The sequence below is a fragment of the Anabrus simplex genome, chromosome 2 (assembly GCF_040414725.1).
Source record: "Anabrus simplex isolate iqAnaSimp1 chromosome 2, ASM4041472v1, whole genome shotgun sequence".
In the NCBI taxonomy this organism is placed as follows: Eukaryota; Metazoa; Arthropoda; class Insecta; order Orthoptera; family Tettigoniidae; genus Anabrus; species Anabrus simplex.
Genome location: NC_090266.1, coordinates 1,152,853,572 through 1,152,868,459, shown reverse-complemented (window position 1 = coordinate 1,152,868,459; position 14,888 = coordinate 1,152,853,572).

Below are 14,888 nucleotides of genomic sequence, written 5' to 3'. Positions count from 1 at the left end.
TTCCTATTTTGAGTCAGGTGTTCTTACCATTTGAGCTATCAACCACTCAATCAATCAGTCTATAAATCAATCAATGATCTGTATTTAGGGCTGTTGCCCAGTTGGCAGATTCCCTATCAATTGTTTCCTTAGTGTTTCCTTAAACATTTTCAAAGAACTTGGCAACTTATCAAACATTTCCCTTGATAAATTATTCCAATCCCTTACTCCTTGTCCTATAAATGGATATTTCCCTCAATTTGTCCTCTTGAAGTCCAACTTTATATTTCTACTCTCCTACTTTTAAAAGCTCCATTCAAACTTGTTCATCTACTAATGTCATTCCATGCCATCGCTCCACCAACAGCTTGGAACATACCAGTTAGTCTAGCAGCTCGTCTCCTTACTCCCAAGTCTTCACAACCCAAAGTTTGCAACATTTTCATAACACTACCCTTTTACAAGTAACTAATCTCGTTTTGTTCAGTATTGAAGATACAATAAGTAAAATTCTTTCAAGAATAAAATTACTGTGTCCACATATTCAATACAATAATACTACCCTTTTGTCGGAAATCACCAAGAACAAATCTTGCTGGTTTCCGTTTAATCTTTTCCAATTCTCGTTTCACGTAGTCCTGGTGTGGGTCCCATACACTGGGACCATACTCTAATTGGGGTCTTACCAGAGACTTATACACCTCTCCTTTACATCCTTACTACAACCCTTGAATACCCTCAATCCATATGAAGAGATCTGTAACATTTATTGCTACCTCGTTACTGTGATTGCCCCAATGAAGATCATTCCTTACATTAGCACCTAAGTACTTAAGAGTGATCCCTAGAGGTACTATCACCCCAGCAACACAGTAATGAAAACTGAGGGGACTTTTAATCATCTTGGTAAAACTTACGTCCGGATATTTCATCCCGTTTTCCATCATGCCATTGTCTGCTGTCTATCTTAAAACTTTATCTAGGTCTTCCTGCAGTCGCTCACAATCCTGTAACTTATTTACTACTCCATACAGTATAACATCATCTGCAAATAGCCTTATCTGTGATTTCAGTTCTTTACCCATTTCATTTATACATAAGAAAATATAAAGGTACAAAAAGTACTGCCCTGCGGGAGCACCATCTTAATCATTACAGGTGAAGATAATACTTTGCCTACTGTAATTATCTGAATTCTTTTTCCTGGAAATTCAGCCACCTATTCAATCACTCTTTTGTCTACTTCAGTAGTCCTCAGTTTTGTCAGAATTCTCCTATGATCTAGGTCATTGCATTTTAGTAATACCCCCTGCGGGTGGGGGACGTACATGTAGAATACACCCGCGGTATCACCTGCCTGTCGTAAGAGGCGACTAAAAGGGGCGACCTAGGCATGGACATGGATTGCGGTTTGGTATGATGTGTTGGACCTCCTGTGGATGGGAGAGGCTGAATACGTCCACAGTAATCCCTGCCTGTCGTAGAAGGCGACTAAAAGGGTCATGTGGCCATGGTCCCCTCTTTATATTTTATTTTATTTCCGAGGGTCAGTTGTAGACCATTTCAAAAAGTTTTATGTGCGTGCTGCTCAGAGATGGACCTCCTACGTGTACAACTACGCTCAAAAGCCCGTGTCATTATCCACCCAGGAAACGGCAGCTGGGAGTGTCCTGTACCCGGGCAGTAGTATCTGCCTGACAACACAGGTCCCCGCACAGCCGAATGCCAGAAGGACATATTCTTATTAATTATTTTTATTTATTTTTACCTATATTTAGTGCTCTGTACACGCTATGGGGTACATGCTATTGCAGGTGACTGGAGGAAGGGAGTCCTAGTGCTCATTGCCTCAGTCCTCCCGTATTAGGCATCGTCCAGCATCAGATCCCGGGCAGTACTGTCTATGACCAGGTGGGTATTGCCTTGGTTGCTTGGTTCGGCTACAGAGACCCCTGATCGGAGTGGGTGGCATTCGGGGAGGATGTTTTCAGGCATGGCGTCGAAACCAAACTTCCGCCTGCTACCTCGGGTAGTTCGCTACCCAAGTCTTTAACTTTTGATTCCCTAACGGGGGCAACCCCTTGGGAACAAGCGCAGCGTATTAGTCTGGGTTTCAGCTTCCCTAGGTTCCTGGTTGCTACCAGAATCGATAGGTACGATTTCAAGCTGCTGAAATCAATTCTGTTCAGTCGACACATTGAAGGTGTATACGGTGAACTTGAGGACCTTAAGAAAATGTGGAATGCTGGTTTGCTTCTAAAGACAAGCACTGCGCTCCAAGCAGATCGGTTGCTTAAATGCGACCACTTTGGCGACATCCCCGTCAAAGTGCAAGACACAAAACCTTGAATCTCATTCGTGGAGTTATTTTCCACCATGATCTCGTTCTGAACACTGACGATGAATTGATGGAAGACATGAAGCACCGTGGTATGACTCACGTCCGGCGTATCACACACAAAGTCTGAGGACGTTGCCATGGGTGTATTCATATTCTCCTTCAAATTGTCAGTGTTGCCAGAGAAAGTCAAGGTAACAACATATCGTTGCGATGTGAGGCTGTAATCACGCCTCCTATGCAATGCTATCAATGCCAGAGATTCGGACAAATGATATCTCGTTATTCAAATCAGTCTGTGTGTGGTACATAAGGTAAAGTAGCTCACGGCGCGGAGGAGTACACAACTCCGTACAAGTGCACTAACTGCTCTGGTCTTCATTCTCCTCGAGATCAGAACTGTCCGATCTATCTGAGTGAGAAGAAGATCCAGGAGATCAAGACCCTGCATGGTCTTTCCTACCAGGAAGCGTGCCATAAGTTTAATTATCTGAATGCACTGGCCAAGACACTAGACTTCAGCATGACAGCACAGTCTCTACCAGGTTCATCATTTTCAACAGGAACACCTATCCAGAAGATCGCTGCGCCCAAGGTGTCAGTTGCTCCTGGGAGCAACGCTGCAAAGAGAACGAGCTCTAAGGTGGGTCCATTCCAGCCTTCAACCACCAATAAGCCTGTGCCGGCTAAGAAACCTACGCCAGCACAGAAGGGGAAGAAGACAACGTCTCCTTCCCCCACGAGGTCAGCGAAAGCCGCGCCTAAGCCGGCGGAGGTGGCATCGTCGACCAGGGCTGGGAAATCACCTCTCAGCCCATCTAAGCAAGAATCGATGGCGGGGAAGAAGAGCGCCCTTACCAGGCGTTCTTCCATATCTCCTACAAATCGGGCATCATGCCGTCCACCTGGAGGGCCTGATTCTGCGCCAGCGGGTCTTCCTCCTGGAAAACCTGTGCACTCCCCTCGTAGGAAGAAGCCCCACCCCCAGACTACGTCAAAGAAATTCAAGGCATGCATCACTTATTTCCATCTTCGGATGGGGATGTGAGTGTAGGTTAGGTAGCATTACGCTGCTTCTAACCTGAACCTCAGAAGTCCACACCCATACTATGGCACTGTTACAGTGGAATTGTAATGGTTATGACAGGCATCTTGCCGAGCTACATCAGCTCATTAGTGAGTACGCAGCGAGTATAGTTCATATTCAGGAGACAAACTTCAGACCAGGTCATCATACAGTCTTGAGAAATTTCAGACTATACTCAACAGAACAATATTATGCCCACCGAGAATCTGGTGGCATGGGTATTTTTGTCCGTTCTGATATTTATAGCAAAGAGGTCCTTCTGATGACCCCACTGGAAGCAATTGCAGTGCAGGTACCGCTGCCCGTCATAGCAACAGTGTGTAACGTTTATTTTCCACCAGGCCAGTCTCTTAACATAAATGATGTCACTGATCTTATAGATCAGCTTCCACCTCCCTTCCTCTTTTGGGTGATTTTAACGCCCATCACCCCATATGGGGCTCTTAGATGCCTTGCCCCCCCGGGCATGAGAGCTCAAATGATTAGTAACAGAGCTGGATTTATGTATTTTGAACACAGGGGAACCAACTCAGTTCAGTGTACGTTACGTCACATGTTCTCGCATAGACATAAGTCTATGCAGCCGAACGTTGGTTCCACTGTTTTGGTAGAATACACACAATGATCTCTGTGACAGTGACCATTTTCCCATCATCCTTACTTTGTTGAAACAAAACACCGATGGATTCTTAAACATGCTGATTGGCCAAAGTACACATCACTAGCTGTCTTTAACCACGATATCAGGCGGACCGTCAGCGAGGAAATAACTTACATCACCCAAGTTATTCTTGCTGCTGCTGAGGAGTCCATTCCATTCTTCTCGGGGACTCCATGCCGAAAACTCGTTCCTTGGTGGAATGAAGAAATAGCAGCAGCTATCAAAGAACACCATCGCGCTCATAAATGTTACCATAGACAGCCTACTGTGGCCAGCTTGGTAACATTTAAGAAACTCCGTGCTAAGGCACGAGTTCTTATTCCCCGAAGTAAGAAGACTTCATGGGAGTGATATGTGTCATCTATGACGTCACATACTCCATCATCTCAAGTGTAGACTAAGCTTCGACGTATTTCAGATATCCAAGGATCCTCTTCTGTACCGGGAATTTCCATTGCAGGCAGTGACGTCACTGACCCACTCTTGATTGCTAACCATCTAGCTAGTCATTTCGCGGATGTATCTGGCTCCGGGAATTACCATAGTGATTTCCTCACTCTGAAGCGGGAGGCAGAACCTCATCACCTTAGTTATGCCACTCAAGCTTCAGAGGACTACAATGTGCCCTTTACAGAGTTGGAACTCCGCAGCGCCTTAGCACTTTGCAAGGACACATCTCCTGGACCAAACAACGTCCATAACAAGATGTTGAAACATCTTAGTGATGATGGTGTACTATATCTCCTTCGTGTGTTCAACTGAATCTGGATAGAGGGTGAATTTCTGTCTCAGTGGCGAGAGGACATAGTCATTCCTGTCCTCAAGCCTGACAAAGATCCTAAGTATGCAGGAAGTTACAGACCGATTTGTCTTACAAACTGCCTGTGTAAGCTATTTGAGAGGATGGTAAATCGCCGACTTGTGTGGTGTGTGGAGAAACAAGGACTCTTGTCCAAGTACCAATGTGGTTTTCGAGCCACTCGCTCGAACACTGACCACTTGGTACGCCTGGAGAGCTCTATGCAGGATGCATTTCTCCACAAACAACATTTGGTAGCTGTTTTCTTTGACTTAGAAAAGGCCTATGACACCACATTATGATATGGTATCCTTTCAGTCCTGCATCAATGGAGATTCTGAGGTCACTTGCCGGTATTTATTGCAAATTTTTTGTCCCTTCGTCTATTCCGTGTCCAAGTAGGGAGGACATATTCGCAATACCACGTTCAGGAAAATGGGGTTCCACAGGGATCGGTCCTTAGTGTCACTCTGTTTGTGATTGCCATAAACAGTATTGTTGCTGCTGCTGGTTCTGCAGTAATACCGTCTCTCTGTGTGCACGATTTTGCTCTGCACTATTGCTCATGTAATATAGCAGTTGCAGAGCGACAATTACAGCAAGCTATTAGGAGAGTGGAACAGTGGGCCTTAGAACATGGTTTTCGGTTTTCCACCGCAAAGTCCTCTGTTGTCCACTTTTGTCGGCTCCGTACTCTTCATCCACAACCTGAGCTTTATTTAGGAAATGTCCTTCTTCCCGTAGTTGGCACTTACTGATTTCCTGGGCTCCTTTTCGATAGCAAATTATCGTGGGAGCCACACATGCGGCAGTTAAAAGTGCAATGCATTAAGAAGCTGAATATCATGAAGTTCCTTAGCGGCACTAATTGGGGTGCTGACCCCACAGTGCACCAATGATTCTATAGGGCACATATTTTATCCCGGTTAGACTACGGCAGTGCAGCATATGGCTCAGCAAGACCAAGCGTTCTTGTGAAGCTGAAAAGCATCCACCACAGTGGGGTTAGGTTGGCGACGGGAGCTTTTCGTACAAGCCCCATTGCCAACCTGCTCGCTGAGTCTGGTGTGCCGCTTTTACACCTGAAGTGCCAGCAGCTCCTACTTTCGTATGCTGCAAATCTGCGGCAGATGCCACTTCATCCAAGCTATCCTTGCTTGTTCAACAATGGCAACCGTTTGCTGTACGCTGCTTGTCCTCGAGCATGCGGCTGGTTGGAATATGCTTGACAGATTGTTTCACGTACCTTCGGTTCCTTGCCTTGTCAGACAACCAAGTGGGGTACCTCCGTGGGTAGTACGATGACCTGAAATAATCCTGGATCTGCACACTGGCCCGAAGGAAAACATGGACCCTTCGATTTATCGGAGGCTCTTCCTGTCCGTTGTTGGCAGATATCCAGGTTGAATTGTCATCTACACAGATGGTTCAAGGACAGAAACGAAGGCGTACTGTGCGTTCGTTGTCGACTATGATAGGTTTCTTTTTGCTCTCTCAGAAATCTGTAGTATGTACACAGCAGAGCTCTATGCCATCTGTGAAGCTCTGTGGTATGCACTGTCCGATGTGCGCAGACACTTTCTTCTGTGTACTGATTCCTTGAGCTCGCTACAGTCTATTGATACTTGTTTCACTCAGCACCCTCTGGTACAGCAGGTTCAGGTCCTGCTGGCCGGGTGTTCGTATGCTGGCACCAGAATCACTTTTATGTGGCTCCCAAGCCGCATGGGTGTGAAGGAAAATGAATTAGCAGATAAGGCTGCCAAGGAGGCAGTTACACTGCACCTGTTGCCTTTCAAGGTTCCAGCCAGTGATATTCGCACTCAGCTGAGACATCTGGTTATGTCCCATTGGGAGATAGAGTGGCAGGCCATTCCACTTCCAAATAAGCTGAGAGCGATAAAAGGTACAACGAAGGTATGGAGGACTTCCCTTCGGGCTTCTCGGAGGGAAGCAGTGGTATTATGTCGTCTTCGGATCGGCCACGGTATCCTGACTCACTCCCATCTATTGAAAGGAGAACCCCACCCGGTGTGTACTTGCGGCGATCATCTTACCGTGGTACACATTCTTACGGAGTGTGTGGATCTGGTCGATCTGCGCCGTAGTCTTAACTCCCGAGTACAATCTCCCTTATCTTGCGAGATGACGAGGAGTCAGCTGACCATGTCATCCGCTTTATGAGGGTTAGTGGTCTGTTTTATCATGTGTAATGATGTCCTTTGTCCTAGTGTATTTGTGTTAATTGTGTTTTTATCCCATTTACTTCATTTTAGTTTGTGTTGCATATTTTAATGTGTTATTTTAACATCTAATGAAAATTATATATATATCTGTACTATCTGTTTCCTGTACCTTTTCTTATTTTATTAGAAATAAGGCATTGCAAATTAGATCCACTGATTGTTTTCATCTCATACTCATTTTTCTTCATCACCATTTTTTAAAACTCTAGTCAGTGGATACATTTTAAATTTTTAACTATCATATATCATGTCATCCATCTCGTTCCATTAGGGGCCGATGACCTTCGATGTTAGGCCCCTTAAAACAAGAAGCATCATCATCATCATCATTTTAGTAATTGATACAAATTGCATGGCCTAAGTCTAAGCTGCAATTCAGGCACTACTGCCATCATAACTTTAGAGTGAGCGCAAGTCACCTACTGTGGTTGTTAAAATCAAATTTAAATTGATTTTCACTTCTTTGTTAATTTATATTACTTACATTGACGTATTGGACTTTTTCTTCTTTTGTGCTTGTCGTGTGTGTTTAGTCATTGACCCTTTTGCACTCAGCTCACTGATCGATCAGCGCAAGAGGTTAAGGCAAGAATGCTCACGGCGCTGCTACATCGGCTCTGTCCTATTTAGAGATTTTGGTCCTTTGTGTGGCTGTTAAATGGTAACAGAATATCGTGAATTTGCATTTCAGACGACGGATGCATCCAACAGCACTACGAAATATTTTTATTTTCGACAAATGAAATCTGTTGACCGTGAATGGTGATGTTGTGGTTGCTCGAAGTTCTTATTGCATAGATCTGTTTCTGGTTGACTTATGAATACAACAATTTGATCTTGCTGTCAGTTTAGTTTAGAGTTTATTTCATTTCTACGGTATGTCGTGTGTTCACTGTACTTCCCGAAGTATAATATATATATTCTCGTTACTTCGTTGTTGCACGTGCTTGTGTCATCTCTTTCTCGTAATGGCTGGGCCATGTTCAAGACTGAATTATTCCGATAGCCTTGAATTTTCAGATGATTTAGACAGTAATAGTGACTTTTTTTTTTGTCAAAAGTGATTCCCATTATGTGGGAAGTGATGATTTTACCCCTGAAGATTTTCACATAGTTACAGCTGCTCACCCTGCATCAGACCATGAAGAATCCGACATTGATGAGAGTTATGTGTACAGGGAATAACTTTTTGTCATACAGTGAATTGCAGCACACACATCATATTGATATCAAATTATTCAGAATTTAATGTTCTTTCTTTCACATTTAAGAGAAGAGATGAAAGAGTTTTTTTTGGGAGGGGGGGCTTTACCAATAACAGTATGTCCTATGTATATTAATTTCTGAAATGCTCAAAGTTTCCTATATTAGTGTGATTTATTGTATTTTAATGTGTGTCAAATTTTTATGTGTTTCTTTTTTTTTTTTATAATTTGGTTGCAAAATCACAAAAGTTAGTTTGAGCTGCTTCGAGCAAACCCTTGCATATAGGCTGAGTGCAAGAGGGTTGTTAACCACCTGTATTCATCTTTATCTCTCTTTCCTTTTCCTGCGTGTGTCCAGACACTTTATGTCGCAGTAGGGGAAAAAGAAAACATTCACATTGTTTTCTTGCAGTTTATTCTGATTCTACTTCCTCTTCCTGGGATTTCTTCCTTTTCTGTCCCCTTGCTCTGAAGAAGTATTCTAATTGATCTCAGCCTGTTTCATCGCCTCCTACATTACATCCTGGACACCAATGTCTGGATCACCCTGGATGGTCATCGCACACTACTCTGCAACGGTGTATCATCACCTGACAAATTATCCAAACTTCCTCCAGCCTCATCTGGATTTCCAATGTCCTCAGAATCATTTTCACTATCAGTTTCACTTAAGTGACTACCGTCATGAAGAGCTCGTAAAATATCCAATTCAATTGGCAAGGTTTTTTTATTTCACCGCTGCCATGTTTGTTTCCTACAATCATATGTCAGCTACTAGATACAAGATTTGTATAGACATGAAACTTCAACAAATACTACCAAAAGTGACAACAGTGGTGATAAGTGTGAACTAGAGACGTTCAAGTTAATGTAGTACGAATGTTTCATCAACAGATGCATAGCAATCAAGAAAACATATTTACTGAGGATCTCAAAAAGGGATCCTGGCACCACAGGAAGGTGCAGTGAGCCACTTTTAGTAATCCTTGGCACATCTTGGGTTAATAGTGTTGGGGGGGGAACTGAGTAAAAGTAATGGAATTACTTGTAACAAATACTTTTCTAGTGATATTAACTTGTAATATTACTTTTTACCAAATGTAGTTTTTATTCAAAATTTACTTATTGAAGTCAAACTGCAATCATTACATTCTAGTAATTGTGACACATTGCATTGAGAATTTGGCAGTGCTGGAGCCTCAGCATTTGCAAGGCATCAAGCCAAGGGTGTAGGTATGCTGAGATACCACATTCGATTCAGTATTTTGGTATCGATACTCAAGTCATAAAAAATATCAGTACTCCAATTGTATCTCAATATGAAATGTATAATTTGTTATTGGCAGATATGTGCAGGCAGTTTCAAAGCTGGAGATAACAAAAGAGTAAGAATGAATTAACAATCAATAAAACCTTCAAAACTCTATCTATTACTAGCAAGATATCCGTGTTTTGCTAGGGTATTATAATGAAATTTATAATTGAATGCTTAACGTTTTATATATAATCGACCCAAATTCGCGATCTAACTCATTTTCTAAGAGAATCCGCCCAAATTTGTTATCTGACTTGTTTTCTGAGAGATTACGGCAAGGTTCCTCCCATTTTTTCAATCTTTCTTTCCAGCATTCGATTTCGTACTTCCCGGGCTAGGTCCAGGTATTTTACCCGGCCAGTCGGGTCCCTAAATCTTTGCCATCTTTTCCTATAAGCATTTTAATATGGACCAAATCCTTGAGGAGATCCGGTGTGGTGTCGTCTTGGGTGCCTTGGCGGTAATGAACCCGCGGCCGGACTGCAATCGTAGTCATTACCCGGCCGGTACCCGTTTCCAGCGTGGTCCGCACATTTTGACAATGGTCCAGAACATTATTATTATTATTATTATTATTATTATTATTATTATTATTATTATTATTATTATTATTATTATTATTATTATTATTATTATTATTATTATTATTATTATTATTATTATTGATGGTCTGGAACCCACAGCAAGATGCAAGACCGCTACTTGGCGGTAAATTACATCCTCCGCCATTTTCATTGCTGATAATGTGACCAGCACCATCGTCGCACGTAGGCAAGTGCGCGATTTTTCTATCGACATGAATGATATACTTCCATGAATTATTGACCTTATTATAGAGGTGAACAATTGCACGGTCAATATCATTCATATCGTTTATTTCAAATGTGTTTAAATTTTTATTTATATGCCAGGAGAATCTACTGTAATCTAACTTTATGTACTCCAAACTAAAAGATGGTTCTTGAAAACGAACAGAGGAAAGATTAAAAATGATCAGTTTATGATCAGAATAAGTACATTATGAACAGTAAAATCAATTGGTCTCAACTCCTTTTTCACCCCACTGCCGTTAAGTTGATTTACCTCCCCCCCCCCAAAAAAGGCATGTTTCCTTATGTTTAAAGGATATTCCAAATACCAATGTTCACGTCTGTTACCTTCAGTTCTGAGATACAAGTATCCCCATAAAAAGAATTCACTTTTTTTCACTTCCTTTCACACTCCCCCCCATTAAGTGAATTTCTCGTTAAAAATACTTGTCTCTTTAATAGTAAAGGATCTTCTAAATACCAATTATCATGATTCTTAACATCTTCAGTTTTTGAGATATGTGTCCACATAAAAGGAATTCAACTCCTTTTCACCCCCGGCCCCCAAAATGATTTCACCCAAAAATGCTTTTTTTTTTCTTTGTTTTTAAAGGAGATCCAGATATCAATTTTATGTCTGTAACAACTTTAGTTTTTATTAGATGTAAGTATCCTCATACAATTAATTCAATTAATTTTTCAATTTTTCACCTTCCCCATTCATTGGATTTTCTGAGAATACGTGTTTGTTTAATTTTAAAGCAGATTTCAAAAACCAATTTTCACAACTGCAAAATCTTTCATTTTTGAGATAATAATAGTATCCTCATACAAATAATTCAACTACTTTTTCAATTTCCATCCTCACTTTAGGTGGATTTCTGAAAACAAAAAATACGTATTTCTTTATTTTTAAAGGAAATTCCAAATACCAAATTTCACGTCTGTAACAACCTCAGCTTTTGAGGTAGCAATATCCTAATTAAAAGAATTCAACCCCATTTTCAGTCACTTTTACCCCTCCACCCAAGTGGTTTTTCAGAAACCAAAAAATACATGTTTCTTTACTTTCAACAGAGATAAAAAATACTACTTTTCACTTCAGTAACATGTTAAGTTTTTGAGATATACTGTAGGAATGCTCATTTTAAAATTTTACCCCCTTTTTAGTTTTTAGTGGAGTTTCCAAAAACAAATCACCTATGTTTCTTTACTTTTACAGGAGGTTCCAAATACCAATTTTTACCTCTGTAACATTTTACGTTTCTGAGATATACTGATACAGTAGTCTTTCTAAGAATTCACCCCAATTTGTCACTCCTGTTTAACCCCCATTAATTAGATTTTCCAAAATAAAAAAAATACGTGTTTCTTTATTTTCAAAGGAAATCCCAAATACCAATTTTCAGGTGTGTAATATCTTCTGTTTCTGAGATATAAGTATCCTCATTTAAGTCATTCAACCCCTTTTTCACCCCTCCTATTGGGAAATTCCGAAAACAAAAAATATGTGTTTCTTTATTTTTAAAGGGGATTTTAAACACCAATTTTTACATCTGTACACCTTAAAAGTTTTAAAAATTCACCCCCCCCTTTTCAACCCCACATTAATTGGATTTTCCAAAAACAAAAATATGTGTTTCTTTATTTTTAAAGGAGATCCCAAATGCGAATTTTCAGGTCCGTAATGTCTTCAGTTTCTGAGATATAAGTATCCTCAATAAAGGCGTTCAACCCCTTTTTCACCCGTTTTCACCCCTCCTATTGGGATTTTCCGAAAACAAAAAAATACTTGTTTCTTTATTTTTAATGAAGATTCTAAATACCAATATTTACATCTGTAAACTTTCAAAATTTTGAGATGTAGATACACTCATTTTAAAAATTCACCCCCCTTTTCACCCTCCCATTAATTGGATTTTCCAAAAAAAAAAAGTGTTTCTTTATTTTTAAAAGAGATCAAAAGTACCAAATTTCACGTCTGTAATATCTTCAGTTTCTGAGATATAAGTACCGGTATCCTGATTAAAGGCATTCAACCCCTTTTTTACCCTTTTTCACCCCTCCTGTTGGTATTTTCTGAAAACAAAAAATATGCATTTCCTTATTTTTAAAGAAGATTCTAAATACCAATTTTTACATCTGTAAACTTTTAAAGTTTTGAGATATAGCTACACTCATTTTAAAATTTCACCCTCTTAGCAATGGAATATCCAAAAATCCTCTCTTAGTGAGCACCTACATCTTAATATAAATGTATCCCCAAAGTTTCGTTTCTTTATGTCCAGTAGTTTTGGCTCGGCTATGTTGAATCAGTCAGTCAGTCAGAATTATAGATGGATGTATTACATAAACATTACAAACAGTACAGTGTGGACCAGACTCAGTTAGGCAGTTTTTGATCATTAATAACCAATCAGTCCAACAACACATGGGAAAGTGTGAAAGTACCTTTTGTTGTTGATAGATTGCAGCATCAACGGTATGCTGCAAACAAGATCAATACTCTGCCTACTTAGTGTGCATTGAGGAAACATCATGGTCAGAAGACACTTGACTATCGAGGAGTGTGTAAAATGTGTGCACCTTTTGTGAGTTACTAAAAATGTATCAGAAGTCCAGCGCAGAATATTGGTAGAGTTTGGACCGCCAACAGTCTACAGGGACACAATCACCCAAAATAAACAAATAGTTTGATGAAACTGCCAGTACTTTGAGTTCCAAGCATCCTGGTCGACCAAGAACTGTCCAAACTGCTAACAGAGAAGCACATGTGGCTGAGAAACTGGTATCATCTCCTCAGAAATCAGAGTCTGCCTGCTGTTTGTTGGTCCTACTGGATATTTTAAGGACAGGTTTGCAGAGAGTTTTGAGTGACATGAAGGTGACAACGCCATACCATCCACTGCTTATTCATGTTCTTAATGAGGACGACTTCAACAGGTGACTTGAGTTTGCCGAGTTGATGCCGGCGAAGTTTCAGGAGAATCCTGACCTAATCCGGAATATTGTCTGAACTGATGAGGCCAAATTTCACACATCAGGATCGGTCAGCAGACGCAGCTGCATGTTGCCACCTCTGAATATGATTTCCAGTCACCGGGAGTGATGGTGTGGGGCGGCACGACACGAAGGACTGATTGGCCTGTTCCTCCTTGAATGCGGCTTCATGGGAGAAACCTATTTAAAGTTGTTGAGAGAAAGTGTTATCCCAGAACTTCAGAGGAAACAGAACTTTGATGAACTGTGGTGGCAGCAAGATTGTGCCGCACATTGTTCAGGTGTTCCTGTTTTCCTCAGTGTGAATTGGCTGTCGAGGGCCTGTGGAATGACCAGCCCGATCACAACTTTTCTTTTGAGGTTACTTCAAAGACATTGACAGTGTGAAGCATCTGGGTGAGGCGATTGTTCAGGAGCAATACTGTTCTGGTGAATAGGTGTAGAAATGCATGTAAAAATGTTGCTTTGTGCCTGCAAACCTGTGTTGACATAGATGGTGTGGAGGTCGACCACCATTGTGAATCATTATTTATAAGTTTCATTTCCGTATTGAATGGATGCACGTATATGGACAAGAAAGATGTTCCACCTATCAGTACTTTATTTATTATAAACAGAATCACATCAGTACTGGTTTCGGACTCTTATGGCCATCATCAGCTGGTATATTACAACATTGTAGCCATTAGACATTGGTGTATATCACAAGATATTATTATGATTAGAACATCCGGATGTCTAATGGGGTTAAAGATAAAGATAAAATGTGTTGTGATAATGTTTTGTCCATGACTGATGTGGCAGTGAAATGCTACAGTAAGCTAAAACTTATTGCGTATGCATAAAACATAATGAACACATTAAACATATTAATTTTTAATATGCAAGAATATTTTTTTATAAATTTCATACGATGAGAATCGGGACTTCGAATTTACAACATGCTAAGTGGGAAAACATGTTGATGAGGAATGCACTAACAAGGTTTCACTGTATATTAATCAGATTTTAGATTCTAATAAGAGGTTCAACATCCTTTTAATCTTAATACAGGGTGAGTCTCTGCTATTATTCCTGCATACTGCATAAACAAGAATGTAGTCACCATCATACCTTTCCTGTACTTCTGTAGAGAATCCATCAACTTCAATGAATGGATAATCAGACTGAAAAACAGATAGTAAAACAATAAAGAGTAGGTGTTGAAAATGCTCTTTGTCAACCTGTAGACGAGTGTTGTAGTGTGTGATGATATTTGGTTCAATCTCTGCAATTCAGCTTCAACATTTTTTGTGAACTGCATTTTTCATTTCTTCTATGGTTTGGGGCTTAATTCTATACATTCTATCTTTCAAACTAACCCATAAATAGAAGTCATAAGTCATTAAATCAGGAGAGCAAGCTGGCCATAAACCTGAACTAATTTTTTGTTCTCAAGAACATCACACA